This window comes from Sus scrofa, chromosome X (genome assembly GCF_054392235.1).
Source record: "Sus scrofa isolate SSC_HxYL_T2T_F1_AM1 chromosome X, Sscrofa_HxYL_maternal_Yorkshire_Landrace_v2.0, whole genome shotgun sequence".
NCBI classification, from domain to species: Eukaryota; Metazoa; Chordata; class Mammalia; order Artiodactyla; family Suidae; genus Sus; species Sus scrofa.
Window position 1 is genome coordinate 26,065,804 of NC_139401.1, and position 23,926 is coordinate 26,089,729.

Sequence of the window (23,926 nt, forward strand, 5' to 3'; positions counted from 1 at the left end):
ATCTATTTTCTACAGTCTATTCTTTCTTACACTGCCCTAGTACATTGGAAATTAACTTTCAGGCTATTTATAGTTAGTTAGAGGACCAAAGAAAAGAGTCTTAGTTTTAAAATACTTTTAAAACAACGTTATTGGGCCTAGCAACAGTGGCAGATTATGAAACATTTAACTCAAGAATTTCTTATAAAAGATTTCCTTGTAATATTTTATAGGTGTGTTTACTACTAGTCTATCGCTTTGAATCAAGGTGCTGGTGAAAACAATATCTGGAGTGATCTGCTACATTAGTGAAAGAATATAAACTCATTCTTGCATATATTTTAATTGTTTAAATTAGGCTTCCCAATCCTTGACCTGGTATGTAACAAAATAACTTCGGATAGGAATTTCTCTTCAGTGCTGATTACAATAATGAGCACTGGGAAACGTAGGCACTTACATTGTTGTCTCCAATTAGATGTTACTAAAAAGATAGCAATAGCCATAATTAATTGAACATTTATTTCCTAAATAAATTTAATTCCATTAAAAAGATTCAATCCAAAATTTTGACCTCTCTTCAATTTTTACTAGTGGGGTAATGGGTATGATCCAATACCAACCACTATGTATACTCACTAAAAATTCAATAAAAATACTAATGTGTTATTTTTGGATTAACTATCCATGGGTAGTTTTTAATATTTAAACAAGTCATATATTTAAAAGGAACAGGAAAGGGCTTTTTAAAATGAATGCTATCAATTGCTGAGTGATTTCATTGCAGTAAAGCATACTCATACATTCCTAGGGATAGAATTGTGAAGTTTTTATATTAGGGAAATGAGATGGAATAATTGGCAAGTTCCATGCTTCACTGAATTGATAAAGGAGAGTAAAAACTAATCTTTTAACTTTTTTGTTCTAAATTTCAAAGTGTGAATACAACTCTCGTATTGTCTCTATCAGAATTAGAAAATGGAAATGTGTATTCAGGATAATGAAAAAAATATGTAATAGAAAAAAGTTTAGTTTTCATTACATTTTAAAATAGAGCTGCTAGGATTTTTTTTTTTTTTTAAGAGCTCAGCTTTTTTTTTTTTTTATTGAATGTGTTATAGAAGCCCACATCATCATCAGACTCCTCAGATTCTTCTTTCTTCGCTTCTACTTTCTATGTTTCTTTGGAAAATTCATAGAATAAATGATCTTTACTTTCTTCTGCTCAGCTGGGGCAGGTCCACAAGCTCCCACATTGCAGATGAGGCTCCCGATGTTGACATTGGCCAGAGCCTTTGCAAACAAACCTGGCCAGAATGGCTCAGCATTTACACCTGCTGCTTTAATGAGAACCTTATCCTCGGGGACCGTCACCTCGTTGGTCATGCAGGATGAGGGCAGAGTAGATGCAGGCGAGCTCCGAGAGGGAGGCTATGGTGTGGACAAATGCTAGGTGGGGGCTGCCAGGCGCAGTGCTAGTTGCCGGATGAAGTGAGGTCCTCACCCCATTGCGGCCTTAGCATCCTTGGAAGGACCGAGTACTTTAGCGGCAACTGAGGAAAGAGGGCTGCTAGGATTAACAAGAGGATATGGGAAGCCTGGACTTGGCTCTTAAGGAGCACATGTTCTGACTTGCCCCAAAGGCAGGGCAGAAAGAGCGGAATGAGGACTGCTCCATGACTGCCAGGTGGAGAGAGGCATGAGGGGCTGGGAGAGGCTTTGAAATATTAGTGGAAGAAATTTGTTCTAGCTGATAAAAAGGGCCCAACCATATTTTTGAGCATACATTAAGATTTTGATTGTATTTGAGTTTAAAAATATGTTTCAATTGAAAATTGAAATACATTGTTTGGTTGTTTTAGCTTAGAAGACTTAAAGAAACCAGCAAAACAATAACAGCTTTCAAAAATCAAGATAAAATTGTGATTTTTTTTTAAAAAAAAGAAGTATAGTTGATATATGTTACATAAGTAACAGATATACAGTATAGTGATGCACAATTTTTAAACATTACACTCCATTTATAGTTATTTTTAAAACATTGGCTTTATTCTCTGTGTTGTACAATGTATTCTTATAGCTTATTTTATACCTACTAGTTGGTACCTCTCAATCCCCTGCCCCTTGCCTCTCCCTACTGGTAACCACTAGTTTGCTGTCTCTGTGAGTCTGTTTCTTTTTGGCTGTATTCACTAGTTTATTGTCTTTTTTAGATTTCACATATAAGTGATATTATGTAGTATTTGTCTTTGACTTATTTCACTTAGCATAATGTTCTCCAAGTCCATCCATATTGTTTCAAATGGCAAAATTTCATTCTAAGATAAAACATGTTTAAGATACTCTTTATGAATTAGTTTTCATCAGTTTCCAAAACCTTCAACTGATACAAAAAGTGGATATTAGTAATATAAATAACCACTTAGCATATATTTTTCAAGAATTTTAGTCTCAACATAACTCTTTGTAATAGGCTCTGATATTTGCTTATTATACAGATGAGAAACCCAAAGAAAGCACAGATTGTTTAACTTTCCTAAGCTCACAGATGAAAAATGCTACCCCCTATATTCAAATAGAGTGTGACTGTAGAAGTCTACTGGGCTTTGGTGCTATATAAAACCCTAAAACTTTGACAAAGGATGTATACTTTATAATGAAAAAATTGTGCAATTCTTTCATTAATATGCTCATCATTTCTATTTTTATATAATACTAGAGAGAAAATGAATAACAAAGTTTACCATTGCAAAGTAGTCTGTGAGCTTAAAATTACAGCTTTCAATATTTATTTAATAGAACAGGCAATTTTGCAGTCATTTTTTAAGGAAGAAAACATTTTAGGTATTTTACTTTGTAACACTGTAGCTAGTTACTGTAGTTACCACAGTTAATTTTGATAGTGCCGTGATTTTTGAGTATTGCCCCATTAAAATAGGGATAAATGATGGAACTACCATATGACAAATGAAATGAAATAAAAAAATCCAATTTTGAAAAACATATATGACTTTTGACTTTGAAGAGACACTTCGCTCATGTTTATGAAACACTTCTAAGGGTTTGAGAACTTAAATTTTTGTCAAAGAGCTGTAAACTTCTGGAAAATAACACAAACATTTATAGGCAGGAATACAAGTGAGGAATTTGTACATAGCATACATAATTTTCACATGAATGTTAAGTCTTAAGCTCATATTCTGGAAGCGTCTCCAATTTTTAAAAAGCTCTATTTAAATATCCTTGGCTTCCCTGGCTTGATTTAGGACTGCAGGGGAGCTCTGCTCCAAGTCAGTAAAATAACAACATAAAGGAGCTCAGTTGTGTATTGTGTAAACCAGGTGCATAATTAAGTCTGTGCCTTGGTTGAGCTGTTTTGATCTTTCCCCACTGTCTTGTATGGACCCTGTGTGCCAACATCTGCCTATTAGTCCCTAAAATCTGTCCTTCCATTTAATGAACCTTCTCATCTTTTTAGTGTTGTTCTGTGTTTGACTAAAACATTCTTGATGCTCAAGTAAGCAATGTCTATTCTGAACAACCACTACTGCCTCCACGGACAAATACATTGATACATATATATAAGGAACCAAAATTTTTTTTTTTAAATAGGCTAAGGGTTTTCTTTAGGACAGAGTTCTAATAAACTCTTCCTAATCTGGTGTTGGAGGAAATTTTGCAAAAAGAAAAGCTTCTTTGAAAGTACTTCATTTTAGGCCATCCAACTGGCTCACTCTCAGTTATTAGGAATAATACTTGTAGCTGATTATGCTAATTATGCTTAAAGGATAATTTAAACAGAGTTTGATAGGAGTGGTCATTGACTGAAAGAAAAAGAGCTCTCTGTCCTTGTGTTAAGGAGAAAGCAGTTGAAGTTTAATTAAAATGAACAAGTCATCAGTGGGAGATAAGTAGCAGAGAGGTTGACACTAAAATGAATTGAAAGTCTCAGATATATATTAAGCAAAAAGGTATTAAAAATTTCATCCTCTATATCCCAGCAGGTAGGGACATAGTCATATATATTATATCCCAGCTGTGGACCCTCAAGTGGCCAAAATCACTCCCAAGCCTCCCTGAGGGCCAGGGCAGCTCAATAGTGTCCCAACCCCACCCCCAGCTCTCTTGGTCAATAGGAGGCAGCCTCCCTTTGGCGATGGGTGTGGAAGGTCCAAGCCCGGGGCCTGCCTATGGTGGGGAAGGTCAGGGGGACAGGTTCTTACCTTGTGCTCTCCACCCCACATGTACAGTTGGCCCTTGGCCCTGAGACTCACATCTCTGCTTCTCCTCAGGGTTAAGCATTAAAAAAAAAAAAAAAAAAAATCCCAGTTATATTTACTATATCCAACATATGGCAGATTTGTTTAAACATATGGTATACTAATTTGTGGAAACTTTATCCTCTCCCCTCTAGCCTTTCCTAAGGGAGAGAATTTTTCTGGGGTTAACAAAGCAATGGGATCTGACATAGACTATAAGAGACTTGTTCAAACAAAAGAGTTTGTTCAAACCAAACTTAGCAGGTGTAGGTTTGGACATGGTTCTAGGCCCCACAGCAAAACTCAAGTGACTATAGTGTTTGGAGCTAGAGCATTAGAGATTCCAGAAAATTCTAATACTTTACCTTTAGTAAATAGTATTCATTGCATTTCTACTGGATTTTCAACATTGTAAGAATAGTTTTCCTTTAAACCAGGGGTTAATCTGGGATCCACAGAAGCATAAGGGCACTCTGGATAAAATTTAGAGTACCCCTGAACTTGGATGGAAAAAATATTTGCACTACATTTAACCGAAAGTGATCTTTTCCTTTTACCATGACTAATAAACCATAGTATTAGCAGTAACTATGAGTTTGTAACCAGTAGACATCACAGATATTACATCACATTTTAGGTGTTACAGATCTATTAAAATGTCTTTTATGGGTATAATGATTTCAAAATTGCTATAGTTATTAAACCTTCCAATAGATATTATTATTAAAAGCATATAATAAAGAAATGTACATGTCCTTATGACACAAATTAATATTTTGATGACTTTATTCTAAGTGGTTCCATGATAATCCTATGCATTTAATTGTATACATTTAATATTATTCTGAGATGAATAATATACACATCACTAGAGGTCCAAGGAGTTTGTGACTTTGAAAAGGTTAAGGACCCCTACTTTAAATACCTCAAAAAATTTCTAAGGGTCCTAAAAGGGTTGAAGGCAAGCATATCTGACCACAGGCTGGATATGGCCTATAATGCAAGGATTTGTCTAACTTGAAATGCAAAATTGACAATGATTTGAAATAATAACACTGTTAACAATGTACCAGAGACTCAAGTATTAGCTACTTTGTACCATCTGTGGAATCACATGTTTTCAGCACTCTAGATATTTAAGGGGCTAAAGAAAGGAGTAAAGTTACAGGTGGGGCTGTGAAAACTTTAACTGGAAACTTAAAAAAGAAGCATTGGCACATACCCAATAGACCTATGCATACTTGGAAAAATGCATACACACATGCCGAAGAATTTTAATCCCCTGCCCAACTAAATGCGAATATCTAGCCACCTGCATAGAAACCATTCCTGGATTAATCTCTAAAGCAACCAGGTATCTGCATCTAATTTTCACATATCTTTGACAGTTTTAACTATAAAATTGACATTTTAATCTTAAACTTCTATACATAAAATTGACACAAGTCTTAAAATTGTACGCTTACAATTGACATTCTATTCTGCTGAACAGGCAGTTTAAGTTGCCATGAAAATGCCAATTGGTTTTAAGTACTGTTTTTTGTTTTTTTTTTTTAATTTATTTCTGTGCATAAGTCACTTGAGGAAGTTTTTTCTTACCAAAGGGTTTTGGTGAATTGTTTTCCAACAAATTTGTTTGTTTCAATCTCAGTGAACCAGTGAATATGACAGCTCTCAGAGGGAATGATAGGAGTGCTCAGCATGGGCAATAGTACCCAGAAGAATTTTCCAAAGATTCAGAACAAAGCCATAGTGAAACTGGCTAAATATGATCACAATTATCTTAGCCTAGGTTCACTTGAGAACAGAGCCAGAGATGAAAGTTTTTAGGGGAGTGTGAAAAGCAAAGGCATAAGAAAAGTCAGAGAGGAAAGAGGGACAGCAAATACTGAGGGTATCAAATGCCAGTTCTAAAGAAGGTGAAGACTAAGAGATCAAGCAGAAACTTGTGGCTCAGAGATTTAAGCAACAAGGCTTCACAAAGTAGAATTGCTGTTAAGACTTTTAAGAACATGAGCCAAAACAGGAGAGGCTACAATTCAGAGAGAAGAGAACCTAGGAACCTAAGTACAACAGAGTCTCAACAAATTCTAAAACCTAAAGCATGATCATTATAAATAAAATCTTAAATATATTATAGTTTAAACTGATGACAATCAAATATAAAGAGGAAATCTTGAATGAGGCAGATGAAAAAGATGTGTTACCTTCATATAATGGAGGAACATTAAATGCATATTACTAAGTAAAATATGCTCTATATTCTAAAAAGAATCTAATTCTGGAAAAGGCAAAACTAGAGACACAGTAAGAAGATCAGTAGTTGCCAGGGATTGGGGGGAGAGATGAAAAGGTAGAGCACAGAGGATTTTTAGGGCGACAAAAGCATGCCAAATCATGTCATAGTGATGAATACATGTCATTATACATCTGCCTGCACTCACATAATGTACAACACAAGAGTGAACTATAATGTAAACTATGGACTTGAGTGATTATGATGTGACATCTTAGGTTCATCCTTGGTAAAAAACTATCATTCTGGTGAACCATGTTGATAATAGAAGGAGGTTAGGCATGCGTAGGAGCAGGAGTTATGAAGAAAATCTACCTTCCTCTCTCCATTTTGCTATGTACCTAAAAAATAAAGTCTTAATTTAAATAAATAGGTATACCAAAATTTGAAGTCAAAGCATTCAAGAAGATTGACTAAACACTATACAAAAGAAAATTGATAACAAGATTTAGATCAAAATAGGCCTCTAGGCAGAGTTCCTGTCCTGGCTCAGCAGTAAACGAACCAGACTAGCTAGCATCCATGAGGATACAAGTTGGATCCCGGCCGTGCTCAGTGTGTTAAGGATCCAGCGTTGCCATGAGCTGTGGTGTAGGCTGGTGGTTACAGTTCTGATTGGACCCTTGGCCTGGGAACCTCCATATGCTATGGGTGAGGCCCCAAATAGACCAAAAAAAAAAAAAAAAAAAAAAAAAAATAGACCTCAAGGCAAGACTGACTACTAAAGGCAAAGAGGGACTTTTCAAAATGATGAGAGAACCAATCTATCAGGAGCTAAGATTCTAAATTTAGATGAATCTAATAACATGGTTTCAAAATAGGTAAAGCAAAAAAGGACAAAGAAAAAGAAACCAGCCAACAAAGAGAGATTTCAATATACCTTTTTGCAATAACCAATTAAATAGACAAAAATTAGCAAGGGTGAAGAATAAGATTAGTAGTTCTGAGTAGACATATATAAAATGCTGTAACCTTCAAATTCTAGAATATAAGTTGTTTGAAGTGCTCTTGGAATATATACTGAAATTAACCATGGGTCATAAAGCAAACCTCAAACATTTTGAAAGGACTGACAGAGTTTGTATATTTGCTCTGACCACAGTGGAATAAAATCAATAACAAAAGCAATGATAAAGAAAAGATAACCTAAATGTTTATAAATGAGGTAAAACACTCCTAAATACTCCATGGGTGAAAGAAGAATCATAATCATACTTAGAAAATATCTTAACTGAGTAATAAAAACATGACATAAAATGTCAGGAATATAGCTAAAACTGCTCAGAGAGTAGCTATAGCATTAAATTCATACATTTGAAATGAATAATGTAAAAATTAACTGATTTAATCTTCTGTCCACCAATGAATCCAAACCAACTACAAACTAAACCCAAAGAGTAAGAAAATAGGTAATATAAGAAATTAATAATAAAATAGAAATTAGTATGTAATAGAAAACCAAAAGTCAAAATTTCGTTTGTTAGAAATACTTAGAAATTTGTAAGTTATCAAAAGTTTTTATGATGACTTAAAAGAGAAAAGGCACAAATTACCATGATCAGAAATAATGGATATATCACACATACCCAATAGAGGTATTTAAAAATAAGAAAATGCTGTGAACTACTGTATATGATTAAATTTAAAATTTAGATGTAATGAAATGTATAGATTCACTGAAAAACACGACTTACCCAACTTGGCACAGGGAAAAAAAACCCAACATTCTGGAAAAAAAAAAAAAGACAAATTGTATATACATATATAATCACCTATTTCTGTTAAAAATGAATCCCTAATTTAAAATAGTCTAAGAAAATTTCAGCATGAGATAGCCTCTTAACTGCATTCTTCTAAATATTTAAACAGCAATAAAAACCATACACAAAATTTTCCAGGATTGGGGGAGAATATGCATCTCCACTCTCCATGAGGCTAGAATAACTATGAAACCAAAATTTGACCAGAACCTTACAAGAAAGAAATTTATAGGCCAATCTGAACATAAAAACAAAAATCTTAAGTAAGCCATTAGCAAATTAAACCCAGTGATATTTAGAAAGAATTATATATCACAAACAAGTTGGCTTTATTTCAAAGATGCAAGATTGTTTTAACAGTAATATAGGATAAAAATCCTATCTTTTAATATACAGGAATTTTATAAAATTCAACACCTGATAAAATCTCTGAGCAAACTAGGAATAGAAGGGAAGTTTAGTCTAATGAAAAGTACCTATTAAAACAGCAACATCTGTCATTTTATACTTACCTAAAAATAAATGCTTGCTTAAAATGCAAAGCCTGGAAGAGCTTTAAATGAGTCCCATTATTTAAATGGCTAACTCACACCCTCGATGGAGATTAAGGAGGGTAATTGGGCTGATCACCTTGAATAGAAAAATAATCACCCTAGAGAAACTAGAAACTTAAGCCTTTGTTATGCATAGGAGTGGGTCTGAACTTGCACTGGTCTTGAAGGTAGGAAATCACAGTCAAGGAGTGACCATGATCATCACCCCAGTATTGTGGACGAACAGAGATATAACCAACAAATGCCACATTGAAATGCCTCCATGGTCAAGAGCAAGGAGAAATTACAGAGAAAACTTAGCTATAAGAGTGGAAAGACTGAATAAATACTCTGAAGAAGTAGAGATAACAGATCTGAATGGCACTTTAGGAGAAGTGTGTTTACTATTGATGTACCACAAGTACAACAATTTATAATAAATGTGATAAAATGAAAAGTGTTCACATTCAAAGAACCTAACTGTATGTTCTTAATAAGTGACTGGAGTTATCAATTGTGGTGCATTTGTCCAATGGGATTCTAGGCTGTGTTTTTTTCCCCATATTTACATTTTAAAAAAGTATAGTTAATTTACAATGTTGTGCCAATTTCTGCTGTACAGCAAAGTGACCCAGTCATGCATATCTATATATTCCCTTTCTTATCTTCCGTCATGGTCTATCTCAAGAGACTGGATAAGCCATGATGTCCTACTGTATGGCACAGGGAACTATATCCATTCTAAATGTAATAGTTTGCATTTTCTAATCCCAAACCCTCAGTCCATCCCACTCTCTCCCCCTGTCTTCCCTGGCAACCACAAGTCTGTTCTCTATGTCTGTGAGTCTGTTTCTTTTTGTAAATAGGTTCATTTTTGCCATATTTTAGATGCCGCATATAAGTGACATCTAAAATATGGCATAAGTGACATGTAAGTGGTATTCGTCTTTCTCTTTCTGACTTAATTTACTTAGTATGATAATCTCTAGGTCCATCCTTGTTGCTGCAAATAGCATTACTTCATTCCTTTTTTATGGCTGAGTAGTATTCCATTGTATATATGTACCACATGGTAGCACATCTTCTTAATCCATTCATATGTCAGCGGACATTTAGGTTGCTTCCATGTCTTGGCTATTTATGCTCTGTTTTAAATGAGGCAGCTCCATATTTTATGAAATGAAACATTCTCTGGGATATAGTTTGGGGAAAAAAAAGGTAATAGAGGAGTGTTTATAGTATCCCACCTTTTCTGAGAAAGAAATATATATATAGTGTTATATGCTTTCTTCCAAAGATATGATTGAATTTATATGTGTATATGTATATAAATATATACCTCTTTGGAATATATTTGGAATATCTTTGGAAGAAAGATATTCGTATCTTTAGAAGAAAATGTGACACCATGACACTGGTTGCCATTATCAAAAAGAAGTGAATGGACAGGCAACCAGAGTAAGAGGGAAATCGCTTGTACAGTATTATATCCTTTGAATTTTATTTCTTGTCTGTGTATCGCCAACTATCAAACTTTAAAAATTCTTAAAAATTAAATTATAAAATATTGAGAGGGAGGATGGTTATAAAACCAAGCAATGAGAAAGAAAAATGATAAAACATCAGATTTTAATTTGTGCACCTGTGTTCAAATGGATTTTCTAGAATTCTTTAATAGTTGGTCTGAAAAGATTTGAGAGATGGTGTTTTGAGCTAGCTACTGCTCATTTTCTACTGGAAACCCTGAAGGTGAGGATAAGTACTATCTCATGCAAAACCTTAGCTAATCCTAGAGACAATGTGTATGCTATGCAGCACTTTTTAAGCCCAACTCTCCCATTCCTCCCTTCATTAAAAAGGTAGCTGATATACTCTGTCTTTTCCCATAAATTTTTCTATGTTTCCAAGGGCCTCAAGCCATCCTAAAAATTAATGTTGAGTTAGCATAGAAATTATTTTCAAACTCCTGCAAGTTTGTACTCACATGGCAGACTGAAAGATGTGAGAATTTCATGTAGCATTTCTCCATGTTCCATTCATGTTCCTCCACCTTTCTTTTTTTTTCCTGTGAGCTGAAACTGGTCTGGTATTTTTCTTGTTGCCATTTCCTTTCCCTGTTCTTTCATAATTGCTGTTCAAAAGTCTAAGGATAAGTACAAAATAGCCATAAAACAAAAAATTATAAATGGGCCATTCTCAGGAATGAGTTTGAATGAGGATGAATTTGGGTACATGGAAGGAAGAAAGTTCAGATATTAGAACTGCTGCCCATGAAGTCTAAGACACCTTAGTTTTCAGTTTTGAAACTGCTTAATGAAACAAGAAATAGAAAGTTTTAAGACATCAATCACAGGACAGACACTGGCACACTATTGGTGGGGATGTCAACTAGTATAGCCATAATGGAAAACAGTATGGATTTTCCTCAAAAAGTTAAAAAGAGAAGTAGCACATGCTCCAAGAATCTTTTTTTTTTTTTTTTTTTTTTTTTTTTGTCCTTTTTGCCATTTCTTGGGCCACTCCCGTGGCATATGGAGGTTCCCAGGCTAGGACTCGAATCAGCGCCATAGCCGTCGGCCTATACCAGAACCACAGCAACACGGGATCCGAGCCGCATCTGCAACCTGCACCACAGCTCACAGCAGTGCCGCATCCTTAACCCATTGAGCAAGGCCAGGGATCGAACCGGCAACCCCATGGTTCCTAGTCGGATTTGTTAACCACTGAGCCACTACGGGAACTCCCTCCAAGAATCTTACTTCCGGGGGTACATGTCCAAAAGAATTTAAATCTAGATTAGATTGATAGCACCATTATTCAGAATAGCCAAGAGGTAGAAGCAAATGTCCATCAGCGGGTGAATGGATAAAAAAAAATGTGGTTTACACATACAATGGAATGTTACTCAACATTTCAAAATGAAGAAAATCCTACCATTTGTGATAACAAAGATGGATCTGGAAGATATTACACTAAGTGAAATAAGACAGGCACAAATAAGAAGGACAAATACTACATGATTCCACTCATAATGAGGTATCTAAAATATATGGTCAAACGCACAGAAATAGAGAGGAGACTGATGGGTTGCCAGGGGCTGGGGGAGGGGGAAGGGGGAGCTACTATTTAACAGGTCCAGTTCAATTATACAAGAGGAATAAGTTCTAGACAGCTACTGTCCAACACAGTGGAAACAGTTAATAGTCTTCTATTGTGGATTTAAAATTTTGTTAAAAGGAGAGATCTCATGTTTAATGTTTGTAAGTACACTTTCTCCAGTAACAGAGTCAATAGCTGTCAGATGAAATAAGCAGCTAAAAAGTCACTACGGATATCAAAAGCTGCATTTCAAATAGCTAAAATCAGGGACAATAGCTCCCCTTCCAATTTGGTGTATTTTCAAATATGAAAGTCCACTGTAATTGGCCATGAGGAATTTCAAAGTAACACCGAATAGTTATGCTGCAAGCCACACGGGAGCTAAGTATCTGGCATTGCTGCAGCTGTGGCATAGGTTGCAGTTGTAGCTTGGATTCGATCCCTGGCCCAGGAACTTCCATATGCCACTAATGCAGCCAGAGAAAAAAACAAAACAAGAACAAAAAATCAGAAACAGACTCACATTTAGAAACAAACTTATGGTTATCAAAAGGGAGGGGTGAGGGATAAATAAGGCATTCAGGATTAGAATATATACACTACTATATAAAATAATCAACAAGGACCTACTGTAGAGCACAGGAAACTATATTCAATATCTTATAATAATCCATAATAGAAGAGAATGTAATTCATTTATTACAGCAAATGAATCTCTTTGTTGCACACCTGAAATTAACACAACATTGTAAGTTAATGTATATTTCGATATTTTTTTTAAAGGAATTTCAAAGTAAAGGTTAACATGCCCTACATTATAAAGCAGAATTTCCTTGAACAGATTTTTTGGGAGGATTATTCCTCTAGACTGCAATTTAGTTGTTAGCAGGGGGCTGACTCCTGTCAGAAAAAAAAACAAAACTTGAGCAGAAAGTCCACCATTGTCACTGCGATATGTGCTAGTTGATGTCAGCTTCACTGCAGCACTGCAGTTGCTGAAGAAAAAAAGTTTTGACCTCAAATTATTCTACTCCTAAATCTAATTATTACTATAGGAAAAAAAGTTTTGGTAGTTATTTAATGCCAACTATTTCTTGTCAAGGTTTTATGAGGTAAGGATGTTTTTACTTGTAAATTTAAATTGTAACAAAAAAATCTAAATTTTATTAGGTGCTTGCTGTGTGACACTTTGCTGAGATGTCTACATGTACATTTCTTCATTAACGTGTTCATTTCTTTTTCTTCCAGTTTTACTGAGGTTTAATGGACATGCAGCACTGTGTAAGTACAATGTGTACAGCATAATGATTTGAGTGCCATCTGCAACCCACAGAACCAGCTCCAAATTGGCCCTTAACCTGTTTCTAACAGGACACTAAGCTCTTTTTCAGAGACAACAGAACTTGTGGAAGCCAGCTACAGAGCTTCTACAAGTCATGTAGCAGAAGCAAGCATGGGGGAGGAAATAACCTCAAACAAAAGGTGGAAGCTTTTTAGAAGGGGAGGTTGCCCAGGAAGACCCCATGCTGAAGGCCATTCTCACACCTCACCATAAATGGCCAGGTTCTAAAGCCCTCCAATTCAAACTTACCCCTCCGCTGCTCCTGAAAATCAACCCTCCTCTTCTAAAAGTCTGACGCCACCCCAGATCAGAAAAACAGATTAGAGCTGTACCCTCCTGTCTCCTTGCCAGTGGACTTTGCAATAACACTTTCTCTTTTCTCAATAACAGATGCCATAGCATTGGCTTCTATGCACGTTGGGCAGGAGGCCCTTTTTGCTCCGTGACACATGCATCATGAAAAGATTATCACAGTCAATTTACTGAAAATCCACCACCTCATATAGATACAAAAATATTTTTCCTTGTGATGAGAGTTCTTGGGATTTACTCTCTTAACTTTCATTTATAACATGCAATGGTGCTAATTATATTTACTATATTGTACTTCATTACCTTTTAATAACTCACAGGAGGTACTCTTATTAGCATCATTTTTATAGGAGACAAAACTGATCCAGGAGAAGTAACTTGCCTAGAGTTACACAATCAGTGGTAAACCGGGAACTGAATACCAATTACTTAACCCTCAAATTGTAACTTCTGTAGGATTGCACACCACTTTGCCAAATACTTTTTCACGACTACATATTGTTGATTTTCATTTAGTTACATGAATTTCATTTGACAGTGGGATGAGAATAAGATTAAGAAACACTCTTTAAAATATTGAGAATACTTTATGAAACATCTCCTAATCTTTAACTGTTTATATTGGCTTGAGCTTTATTTGCATGTTTATGTGTTGATTTTCTATCTTCTTCACAAATATATAAGCCTTGTAAAGAGGAAAAAAACTCTGTTCTCCAAAATATCCCCATCACTTAGAACACAAACTAGCATGTGCTAAATGTAAAATATCTGATGAATAAGCGAGTTAATAAATGACAACATATTTACTATTGTTTCCTTAGTTTTTTTCCTCGGAGTGTTTCCCCTCCCTTTATTTATTTAGTTTTTAAATATTTTTATTGAAATATATTTGATGTACCTTAGTTTTCATTTTAAATTAATTATATATAACATTTAACACTTTTTTCTCTCTACCACAGATGTAGTATGCTATGAAAGTGCTTTGTTTCATAAGCATTTCTTGAGTCATAATAAAATGTTCACAAATGGCACATGTTTCTTAAAATTGTGAACTGTTCCCTCATTTTTTTTTGTTTCTGCCCTTAATCTGCTCTGCCAGGAGCTCCACTTAGCAATTTTCAGAGAGACTATCTGGCAATTGAGAAATTAATGCAATGTAAAGGAGAACAAAAGACACTTGAAAAGATACTAGTTCTTAAGAAACTGTGAAAACAAACAAACAAACATGCAGTACAAGCAGAGTGGAACCTTGGAGCAGGAAATGGAGAAGTTTTTAGCAAGGGTCAAGTTTAGGCTGTCCAGGAAACTATAAACATTGTGAGGAGACCATTAGGAGAGCTCCTTGAAAGTGGACTTCCTATCTATGGTTACATTTATTGGTCAGCTCGATGGGACAGGCAAGGCTTTTGTAGTGGAAGCAGCCCAGGTTCATTTGACACTCAACAGCTATTATAAAATGAGAATGGCAATTCTTACCTTGTGACCTCTGAGGTTTTCCATTTGGTGTATGTCTCATTGTTTTTCTGTTAGGAGGTTGGGAGGGTAAATGATGGCTCTCCCAGGCATTCAGCTATAAGACCTAAGGGAAGAGCTCCCAGGCTGCCAGCCCCTGCTCACACAGGTGTAAACATTCTGGGGAGGTGGGGGGTGGGGAGCATTTGTCAAGTATCAGTAATTGGGAAAGCCTATTGCTGTAGAGATCATGATGGCCATCTGGAGTTTCTCTGACCTTTCTCTTCAAGTTATGAGCCAGCAGAGGCACAGCCATTAGGCCCTTAAAAAAACACATTTTCACCATGCCATGTTGACCCCACACCTGTACTATTATTAGGCTGTAAAAAAAAATATTCCTTCAGAGTGCAAAATGTTCTCCTACTTTGCCTAGCAAGGACAGAGTTGTAAACAGAATTGCCTGATGGGTTTCAAGGTGACATGCCGTTGTCCAATCATCTCTTTCATGGCACCCTATTTGCACTTAGGTAGTCACCAAAACACTGTAATTAAAACATTCAAGTGTCATTTCATTACTTCACCTTTTCAGATCCAATTTATACAGCAGGGTTTTTTTTTAAAACCAGTAGTTTGAAGCTCAGATCTTTGCAACTCTCAGAACAGATGGCACAGCCATATTAGCAGTGACACTATATATACACACCAAGTGAACTAGTGCTATTATCTGGTTAAGTGGCTGTCAGCGTTTCCATTACAAACCCCAGCTTTCAAGGGTCTATAATTCAGATACTTTAAATAACATCTGGCTGAAACTTGGTGTATAGAAATGATGAGTGTTGAGTAAAAATTAGTATAATTTTGTGAATGCCTGAATACTTCTGAAAGACTCAGCTTGATCAATCAGGTCTTTTTTTAGTGATGACTTCCAGTTATCAGTATATTTGGGGGTTTTTAGCACATAACATTCATTTATTCAGTCACTCATTCATTCATCAAATATTTATTTCACATCTCCCATGTGCCAGGCCCTTTTCTAAGTGGTGGAGAGCCTCTGGAGAACAAAGCAGATAGAATTCCCTCTCCCCATAGGGTTTCTGTAGAAAATTACAAATCCGCAAGCAAAATATACAAATAAATCTCAAGCCAGTATGTACAGCTAGAGATTAGACTGTTTCATAAAGTATGCTCAGTATTTCAAATAGTATATCTTGATCCTTCTAATCTTATTTTCATCCCATTGTCAAAAAAGGAACATTTCCCTTAGTGCTTGTATTGTCTCAATGATAGTTAGGAAAAATGCAAAGCACACCCCAAAAGAATTTTAGCAGCCATCGTAGAAGAGAATTGTTCTCATCTGACATTACAAATCTTAAATGGACAAAAAGATACAAAACAAATGGAAACTTAGCTTTTCAAATAAATCACATCAGGGTTTTTTTGTTTGTTTTTGCTTTTGGGGGCCCCAGGCAAGGGGTCAAATTGGACCTACAGCTGCTGGCCTCTGCCACAGCCACAGCCACATCAGATCCGAGCCATGTCTGCGACCTACACCACAGCTCTTGGCAGTGCCAGATTCTTAACCCACTGAGTGAGGCCAGGGATCAAACCTTCATCCTCAAGGATGCTAGTCAGCTTTGTTTCTGCTGAGCCATGTCAGGAACTCCCACATCAGTTTTAAGACAACTACTGTATAAATGTTAGAGGAGGAGGGGGTATCCAGGTTTCATAAGGCTTGAGGCTTATACAATTGCAGAGTCCTCTTTTATGAAAGTACATCTCCAGCAACAAATACAAACTTAAGTATAAAAGTTAGTATTTAGAATGAGAAAGGGAATATGAGTGACACATTTATGAAAGCTCTCACAAATCACAACATCAAAACACCAGGGCCTTTGGAGAAATCAGGTAAATGACAGTCTCCGAAGACTGCTTTCCAACCTTCCCAGTAAGTTTATCTTTGACTAGAAGAATCGCCCTAAGCCAATATGGTGATTTGACACCAAGACTGGATAACCAAGGAACCGGGAAACAGATGCAAGCTTGGAAAAAAAAAAAAAAAAAAGAACAGATACTAAATGCTGACTGAATTATAATAAATGAGAAGCAAACATTTAAATAATATTAAAGATACCAGAAGAAATTACACCTTTAAACTACTGTCTGCTGCCTAAAAGTTATTTTCTTTAAGACCACATAGCATTTATTGTCTGAAAATGTCCATTTTTGTGGCTAGGATATTGCTTACTCTTTACTTGATAAATGAATCTCATGTAGCATAAAATGTCACTTCTAGCTAAAGTGACTGCTGGCCACACCTAAGAGAGGGACCCCATGGCCATGTTTCATCTTGGTAAAAAAGCACATTATAATAAGATAAAGGTCACCAGCCTATGACTAGTGAGTGATCATGGGTGACTTCCAAATTTTACTTGTTAAGGAAAAGGATGTAGAGGAAAGAGGGCAGGCTTGGGAGATAGTTTTGAGTCAAACCTGTTTTCACACTTATTAGGTGAGAGTCCTGAGGTAAATTAATGTCTCTAAATCTCAGCTATTTTAATCTACAAAATTGCAATAGTATCTCCTTGGTAAGGATATTTTCAGGCTTGAATGAGATGCCTAGGCCTAGAGAACTGATCACAGAATACATGGTCAACAAACACTAGCTTTGCTCCATCTGCACTTGTAAAGGAGTCCTGAACTATGAACATGTGTAGGAAAGCAAAATACATTGTCTATAACCCACTCTCCTTTCTGGTAACTCACAAGCTTCTTTCCCTTCACAGTCTTCTTTCTGGGAGTGGCCAGTCACCATAAGGTGGTATCTGCTAGGACACTATCTCTCAGCACTGACTGATGATGTCTTCTATTATAAGATCTTCCATGGACTTACTCTATTCTTCTAGAAAAAAGGAAAACCATCTCTGTGTATTACAGAATTATTTGTTTATCATACATAATATCCTGTAGGTATAATGATCACAGTTCCTTTGTTCAAAGATATCCCATTAGCCAGCCAATTATGTTGGTGATCTCTTAGCCTCTTTTGCAGCCCAAATGCTCCCTGATCTCCAATTCATATGAACCTTTAAGAATGCCATATGTTCAAATTGCTTCACTTCGTACTTAGTCCCTTTCCTACCATTTTCCCCATCTGTGTAACTGCATGCTTTGGGGAATGGATACTTGACTTTTCGTTGGTTTTAAATCCAAGTTACTGCCCTGTTTATTTACATGTGCTTTCTTTAATTGCTTTCTTCGGGTATTTAATTTGTTTCGTGTTTACTTGACTAAAAATCTTGGTTAAAACAGTCTGTTCTGAGAAAATGTGGAAAGTTTCCAAGTTGCCCATCTTACTCCTACTCTGTACTTTTGAGGACATGACCATTTAATTCTCAATATGGTTGATGAAACACATCCTGTCTTTGCTCCTGCATCGTTGCAGAATGGTTCTCAGACTCTACATTTCCTACAATTACCTGATCTTCCTTTTATTCACGCCATTTAGCTGAGGTGAGGGAAAGACCCAAAGCCTTTTAATTAATTAGGTTAATTAACTAATTAATTAGTCACTAATAATGACATCATTTAAGGTCAAATTACAGCTAAGTGACTGATGGTGGCGTGTTACCAAAAAGATGCAATCATTATTGTTATCATCTGAAAGGTTACAATAAACGTTGAGACTACCTGATTGACGATGTTTTCATTAATATCAGTACTTTCAATATTTGCTTTAAGATTGATTTTGACTGTCTCTCTCTCTTTTTTTTTTTTTTTTTTTTTCCACGGCATATGGATGTTCCCAGGCTAGGGGTCTAATCAGAGCTGCAGCTACTGGCCTACACCACAGCCACAGCAACATGGGATCTAAGCCTCATCTGCAACCTACACTACAGCTCACGCAAACTCCAGATCCATAACCCACTGAGCAGGGCCAGGCAGGGATCGAACCCACATCCTCATGGATACTACTTGGGTTTGTTATCACTGAGCCACAGCAGGAACTCCCTTTACTGTCTCTTTAAATTGAAACATCCACATAGTATTTATATACCCCTGAAGAGCCATCTAGTGTACATGGTAAAGATAGAATTATCTAAATGGTCACATTGCTTTGGATAAAAATGGTATTTTTGGTAAAGGGTTTTCCAAACTCTGGCAGGAGAATTTTTGCCACTGTTCTTGCAATGGAGGGAGTTTAATAGAAGACTTTTGCTCCTGTTCCTATTTTATGAAAGGAGTAAATGACTTCATGAGTGACATTGGATTATCCTTCTGCAGTATATAGCACATAATAAGAAAATATGGAAACATATTTTAAAACTATCTGGGCTTTTCTGCCTATTTAGAGGCAAAGGTTTTGCTATGTATTTCAGAATACAATATTTCTAAGAGCAGAATATGGTGGGCTTCAGAAAGGCATTCTAAAAGTCAAACACAGGAGTTCCCATCATGGCTCAGTGGTTAACAAACCTGAATAGTATCCATGATGAAGTGGGTTTGATCCCTGGCCTTGCTCAGTGGGTTAAGGATCTGGCTTTTCTGTGAGCTGTGGTGCAAGTCACAGATGCAGCTCGGAACCCGCGTTGCTGTGGCTCAGTCATAGGCCGGCAGCTACAGCTCCAATTCGGCCCCTAGCCTGGTAACCTCCATATGCTGCGGGTGCAGCCCTAAAAAGCCAAAAAGATAGAAATGTCGAACACAAACTTTATCCTAATTTATGAATCCCTTTATTAGTGGATAAATGAGAAGTTTATAGAAGTATTATCTTGCTCATGCTTCTGAAATTGGAGCTTCATAGGCACATGTCAGGGACTGCCAAGTGAACACAAAGCACAAAGTATAATGCATCTTCTGTGAATGTTCATGCCATGTGAAATCTTGGGGGGCGGGGAGAAAATCACATAACTTAATTGCAAACAACTTTGTAAATTAACACCTACAGATATATTATTTTTTTTTTTTGTCTTTTTGTTGTTGTTGTTGTTGCTATTTCTTGGGCCGCTCCCGGGGCATATGGAGGTTCCCAGGCTAGGGGTAGAATCGGAGCTGTAGCCACCGGCCTACGCCAGAGCCACAGCAACGCGGGATCCGAGCCACGTCTGCAACCTACACCACAGCTCACGGCAACGCCGGATCGTTAACCCACTGAGCAAGGGCAGGGACCGAACCCGCAACCTCATGGTTCCTAGTCGGATTCGTTAACCACTGCGCCACGACGGGAACTCCCAGATATATTATTGAATATAAAGTCTTTTCGACAGCACATGAGACATCAAAAATACTCCAGTCTGGTGGTGAGCTCCTGTGTATGACCTGCTCCCACAGGGGGAAAATGACCACTCTCTACTGCCCCTAGTGTTACCTTGGCAAAATGCTTTGTAAAGTATAGCCTTATATAATTTGAAGTCTCATTCCATTTTCTCTCTTAGCAAAGACTATCCAGAATGGTTTTCCAGACGTTAACATGTTTGTCCATAAAGAAATATTTGTTAATTCATATATACACACACATACATAATTAAGAGGACAAGTTGGGAAAACAACCATAGATACTATACACTGACTTTCTATCTTATTTTCACCACAGAAGTTTGCCAGTAAAGGGCAGTGATCTTGACACAGACATATTAAGGAAAAATGACATCAATTCAGGCATACATAACTTTTATATCAACCTTATTGGAACCACATACTCAAACTGGGGTGAAACTAACTCATTATCACTGTATTTATTATAATGAAAGAGTGAGTAATTGGTACCTGAACTGAGGTAATTCTAAAATGATATCCTGCATCTGTATTCAGAAGGCACTTGGACTAAGTTAAAAGACTGAATAAAAAATTCAGGTTACTAGTGCTTTTTAATAAAATATTGTTTATGCGGTAAACTTACTCTGAGGAACACAGCATAATATTATTACACGACAATCTGCATTCATTACAACCTCAGTCAATGAAAATTAATGATAATTTGAACTATCCTGTACTGAATTGAGTTGGGCTTTTGCACTACTTACCAAGATAGTAAAATCACCATGCAAGATTTAGAATGACTGACTCATATGAGGGAAGAAACATCATTGACATTTTACTGCCATAATATCAGATAAGAAACACATGCTAACTACATGATTAATTTTGTGAAATACAGTTATTACTTAGTGGTAACCTTGAATTTTTTTTTTCAGGTGTGTGTAAGCTAGAGATGTAATATTGCATTTCTGAAGGTGGTTATTGGTGCTAATTAAAACTTTTTTTCTAATTCATAATTCCATTTTCTGATTGGTCTAAAATATAGAAGTCACATTTGTCAAAAATACTCTGATAGCTAAATCCAGTCATGAGAGAGCTGCACTAATCTGTATCCGGTATGACTATATTAAGCGCTTCTTAGACTGAACATGTATGTGCATGAAGTTGTAGCTTCCCATTGTCTGGGTACAGGTACATATAATTTTGGCTAATAAAACAAAACTAGACAGAAACAGGAAAAAAAGAATAAATTTCATAGATTTTACTTTAGATTTCTCTTATTATGGACTGCATATATAAAATTCTTTCTCAAAATCTTCCGGCATCAGTTCACTTACACTATTCTCATTTTCTCCCCTCCTCCTGTTCCTCCCCTCTCCCCTCTCCCTCCCTCCACTTTAAAAGGAAAGTAACTTTAAAGATACACATTGCTAAAAAATAAATCGATGAATAGCTGAATAAATGATCACTTAAGGTGCTTAGGAAAAAGAACAACTGCTTTGCCTTTTCTGGATTAGCACATCAACACACAGTTCCAAGTCTCCTATAGGGGGAGCTGTCGCACTACCGAAAGCTGAAGACCTGGCCTTCAGTTAGATATCTACAATTTTAAGCCTACTTTACATAAACAGAAAAGAAATACTAAGGGCTTATTAACATGTAATTGCGGAACCCATTTTTTTTTCTTCCTTTCTTCACAATGTCACAGATGTCAAGTGAATGTGTCTAAGGAAGCTGATACTACAATCTGGTGGTAAAACAGTATTTTTTGTTTTGGTTTGTTTTTGGAAGAACGTAGATCAGGTGACAAGGCAATGCATTAAATGTGGACTACATAATACACAAAAAGATGGATAACTTTACAAAAGTATAAAATGATACAATTTCCCACCCATCCCCCAGTTCTTCTACACTAAGAGCAACGGGAAATATCACAATACAAATTTTAATAAATTTATGTCAGGACTTAACTACTGATACTTGGCAATGTGGTTTTGTTAACAAAGAATCAAATCGACATGGAGGGGAGAGAGGAAGTAATTAAGATGAGACTTGTCAACTTTCTTTTTTTATATGCTGAGAAGCACCAAGTTATAACTCCCAATATTTAATTAAATTCTGATGGAAACCTCAGTGTCTATTTATTTCCTAACTCTAAGTGAAGGATTATGAATACTAATTATTTTCCATTATTGTTTTAAAGAGAATCAACAATCTAAGTTACAGTATAAATCAAGTTACAGTATAAAGAAATACTTAAAAATATTAGATGACTGTAATGTTATTGATGAGCTGAAATAATATAAAGATTTGAAGTGAATTTCCCAAGGTTATAAAAAAATTAGTCAATAAAGACATTTAAAATTCAGCAAAGCTGTGCTTAAGGAATAATATCTTTTGTAAAATTAAGCACATAAATGAAAAATATGGTATCTTTTAGTGGTGAAATTTATGGAAATTGCTTTTTTATTTGCTTTCCCAATTTACCCAAAGAATTGTAAATTCTTAGTAGATTTCTTATTTGAATTCAAGAAAAGTATTCAATTTTATGACCATGTTTTTAGATAATAGAGCTGGTTATATTATAAAAGTTTAAATATTTATAATGCTTTATACCTGGCTGATTTATATAGACTATGAACAAACCATTTACAATATTTCTATGAAGCTTTATTTTCCTTTTTATAGTCACTAAATTCAATGCCTGAATCGAGCTCATAAATTACATAAATTATTGGTTAGTACGGTTACTACAGCTCTTTCTACATGCTCAAATCTTAATCATAACCTTTATAATGTATAAGTTGACAAAGTGAAAGGGCTATGAGTTCTCTTTTTTTTTTAACCTCAACCCAGTTTTTAGTAATTAATTATTCTGGAATTCATTAATACAATGATAGAGAACAATAAATTTGCAAGTTTTTAGCAATCGAGCAGCATGATTCCAGCTGAGTATCAGAAAGGATATAGTATATAGACAAAGAAACCTGAGTTCGTCATAAAAATATTTCCATAGAAATGAAAAAGTAGATTTTTATTTTTTCACAGGCTCAGAGTTTTGCTGATATCAAATAAACTCACTGATATTATTTCTCTGAAACTGGGAAGTGTCAAAAAGACTAGTGAAAGTTTGTAGCCTAAAATGATTATTTTCATCTATAAGGCTGTTTTATACTTTCATCTTTCATCTTAGGAATTTCAAAGTCTTTAGCATGTGAACTGACTTACTGAATAAATCATGTGTCCATGCAACCTGATTTAAAACAAAAGAAGAAAGTGAAATCTGAGGGAAATCAATTAGTTAACTTGAAAAGGAACATTATTAATTTAACAAATATTCACTGAGCTTTATGCCTAGCACTGTAATAATAATCCATGGAAATTAAATAGCCCAGTGAAATACATGCTTGTTCTCCAGCAGCTAAGTCCAAATACGTATAAAACCTAAGCATCTGGATAAGCAGAGAAGAGAGATGTAAACCTCATGGATCTGTATTTATTTTATTTTTTTTTTTTGTCTTTTTGCCATTTCTAGGGCCGCTCCCGTGGCATATGGAGGTTCCTAGGCTAGGGGTCGAATCCGAGCTGTAGCTGCCGGCCTACGCCAGAGCCACAGCAACGCGGATTACGAGCTGCGT

At 35.9% G+C, this 23,926-nt stretch overlaps 2 long non-coding RNA genes across 2 annotated transcripts in view; one reads left to right on the forward strand and one right to left on the reverse strand.

The window, feature by feature from the left end:
* The window catches only part of LOC146394519 (uncharacterized), a 76,421-nt gene extending 59,327 nt beyond the window's left edge, over positions 1-17,094 (forward strand). The window contains exon 3 of the long non-coding RNA XR_014835684.1: positions 13,175-17,094. This is a non-coding gene — a long non-coding RNA (uncharacterized LOC146394519). The remainder of the gene's footprint in view (positions 1-13,174) is intronic.
* Positions 1,227-13,612, reverse strand: LOC106506928 (uncharacterized). Its single transcript, XR_014835683.1, has 4 exons — positions 13,518-13,612; positions 10,812-10,970; positions 4,203-8,261; positions 1,227-1,532 (listed from the first exon to the last, which is right to left on the reverse strand). It is a non-coding gene; the product is annotated as an uncharacterized LOC106506928 (long non-coding RNA).
* Positions 17,095-23,926: the final 6,832 nt, after the last annotated feature.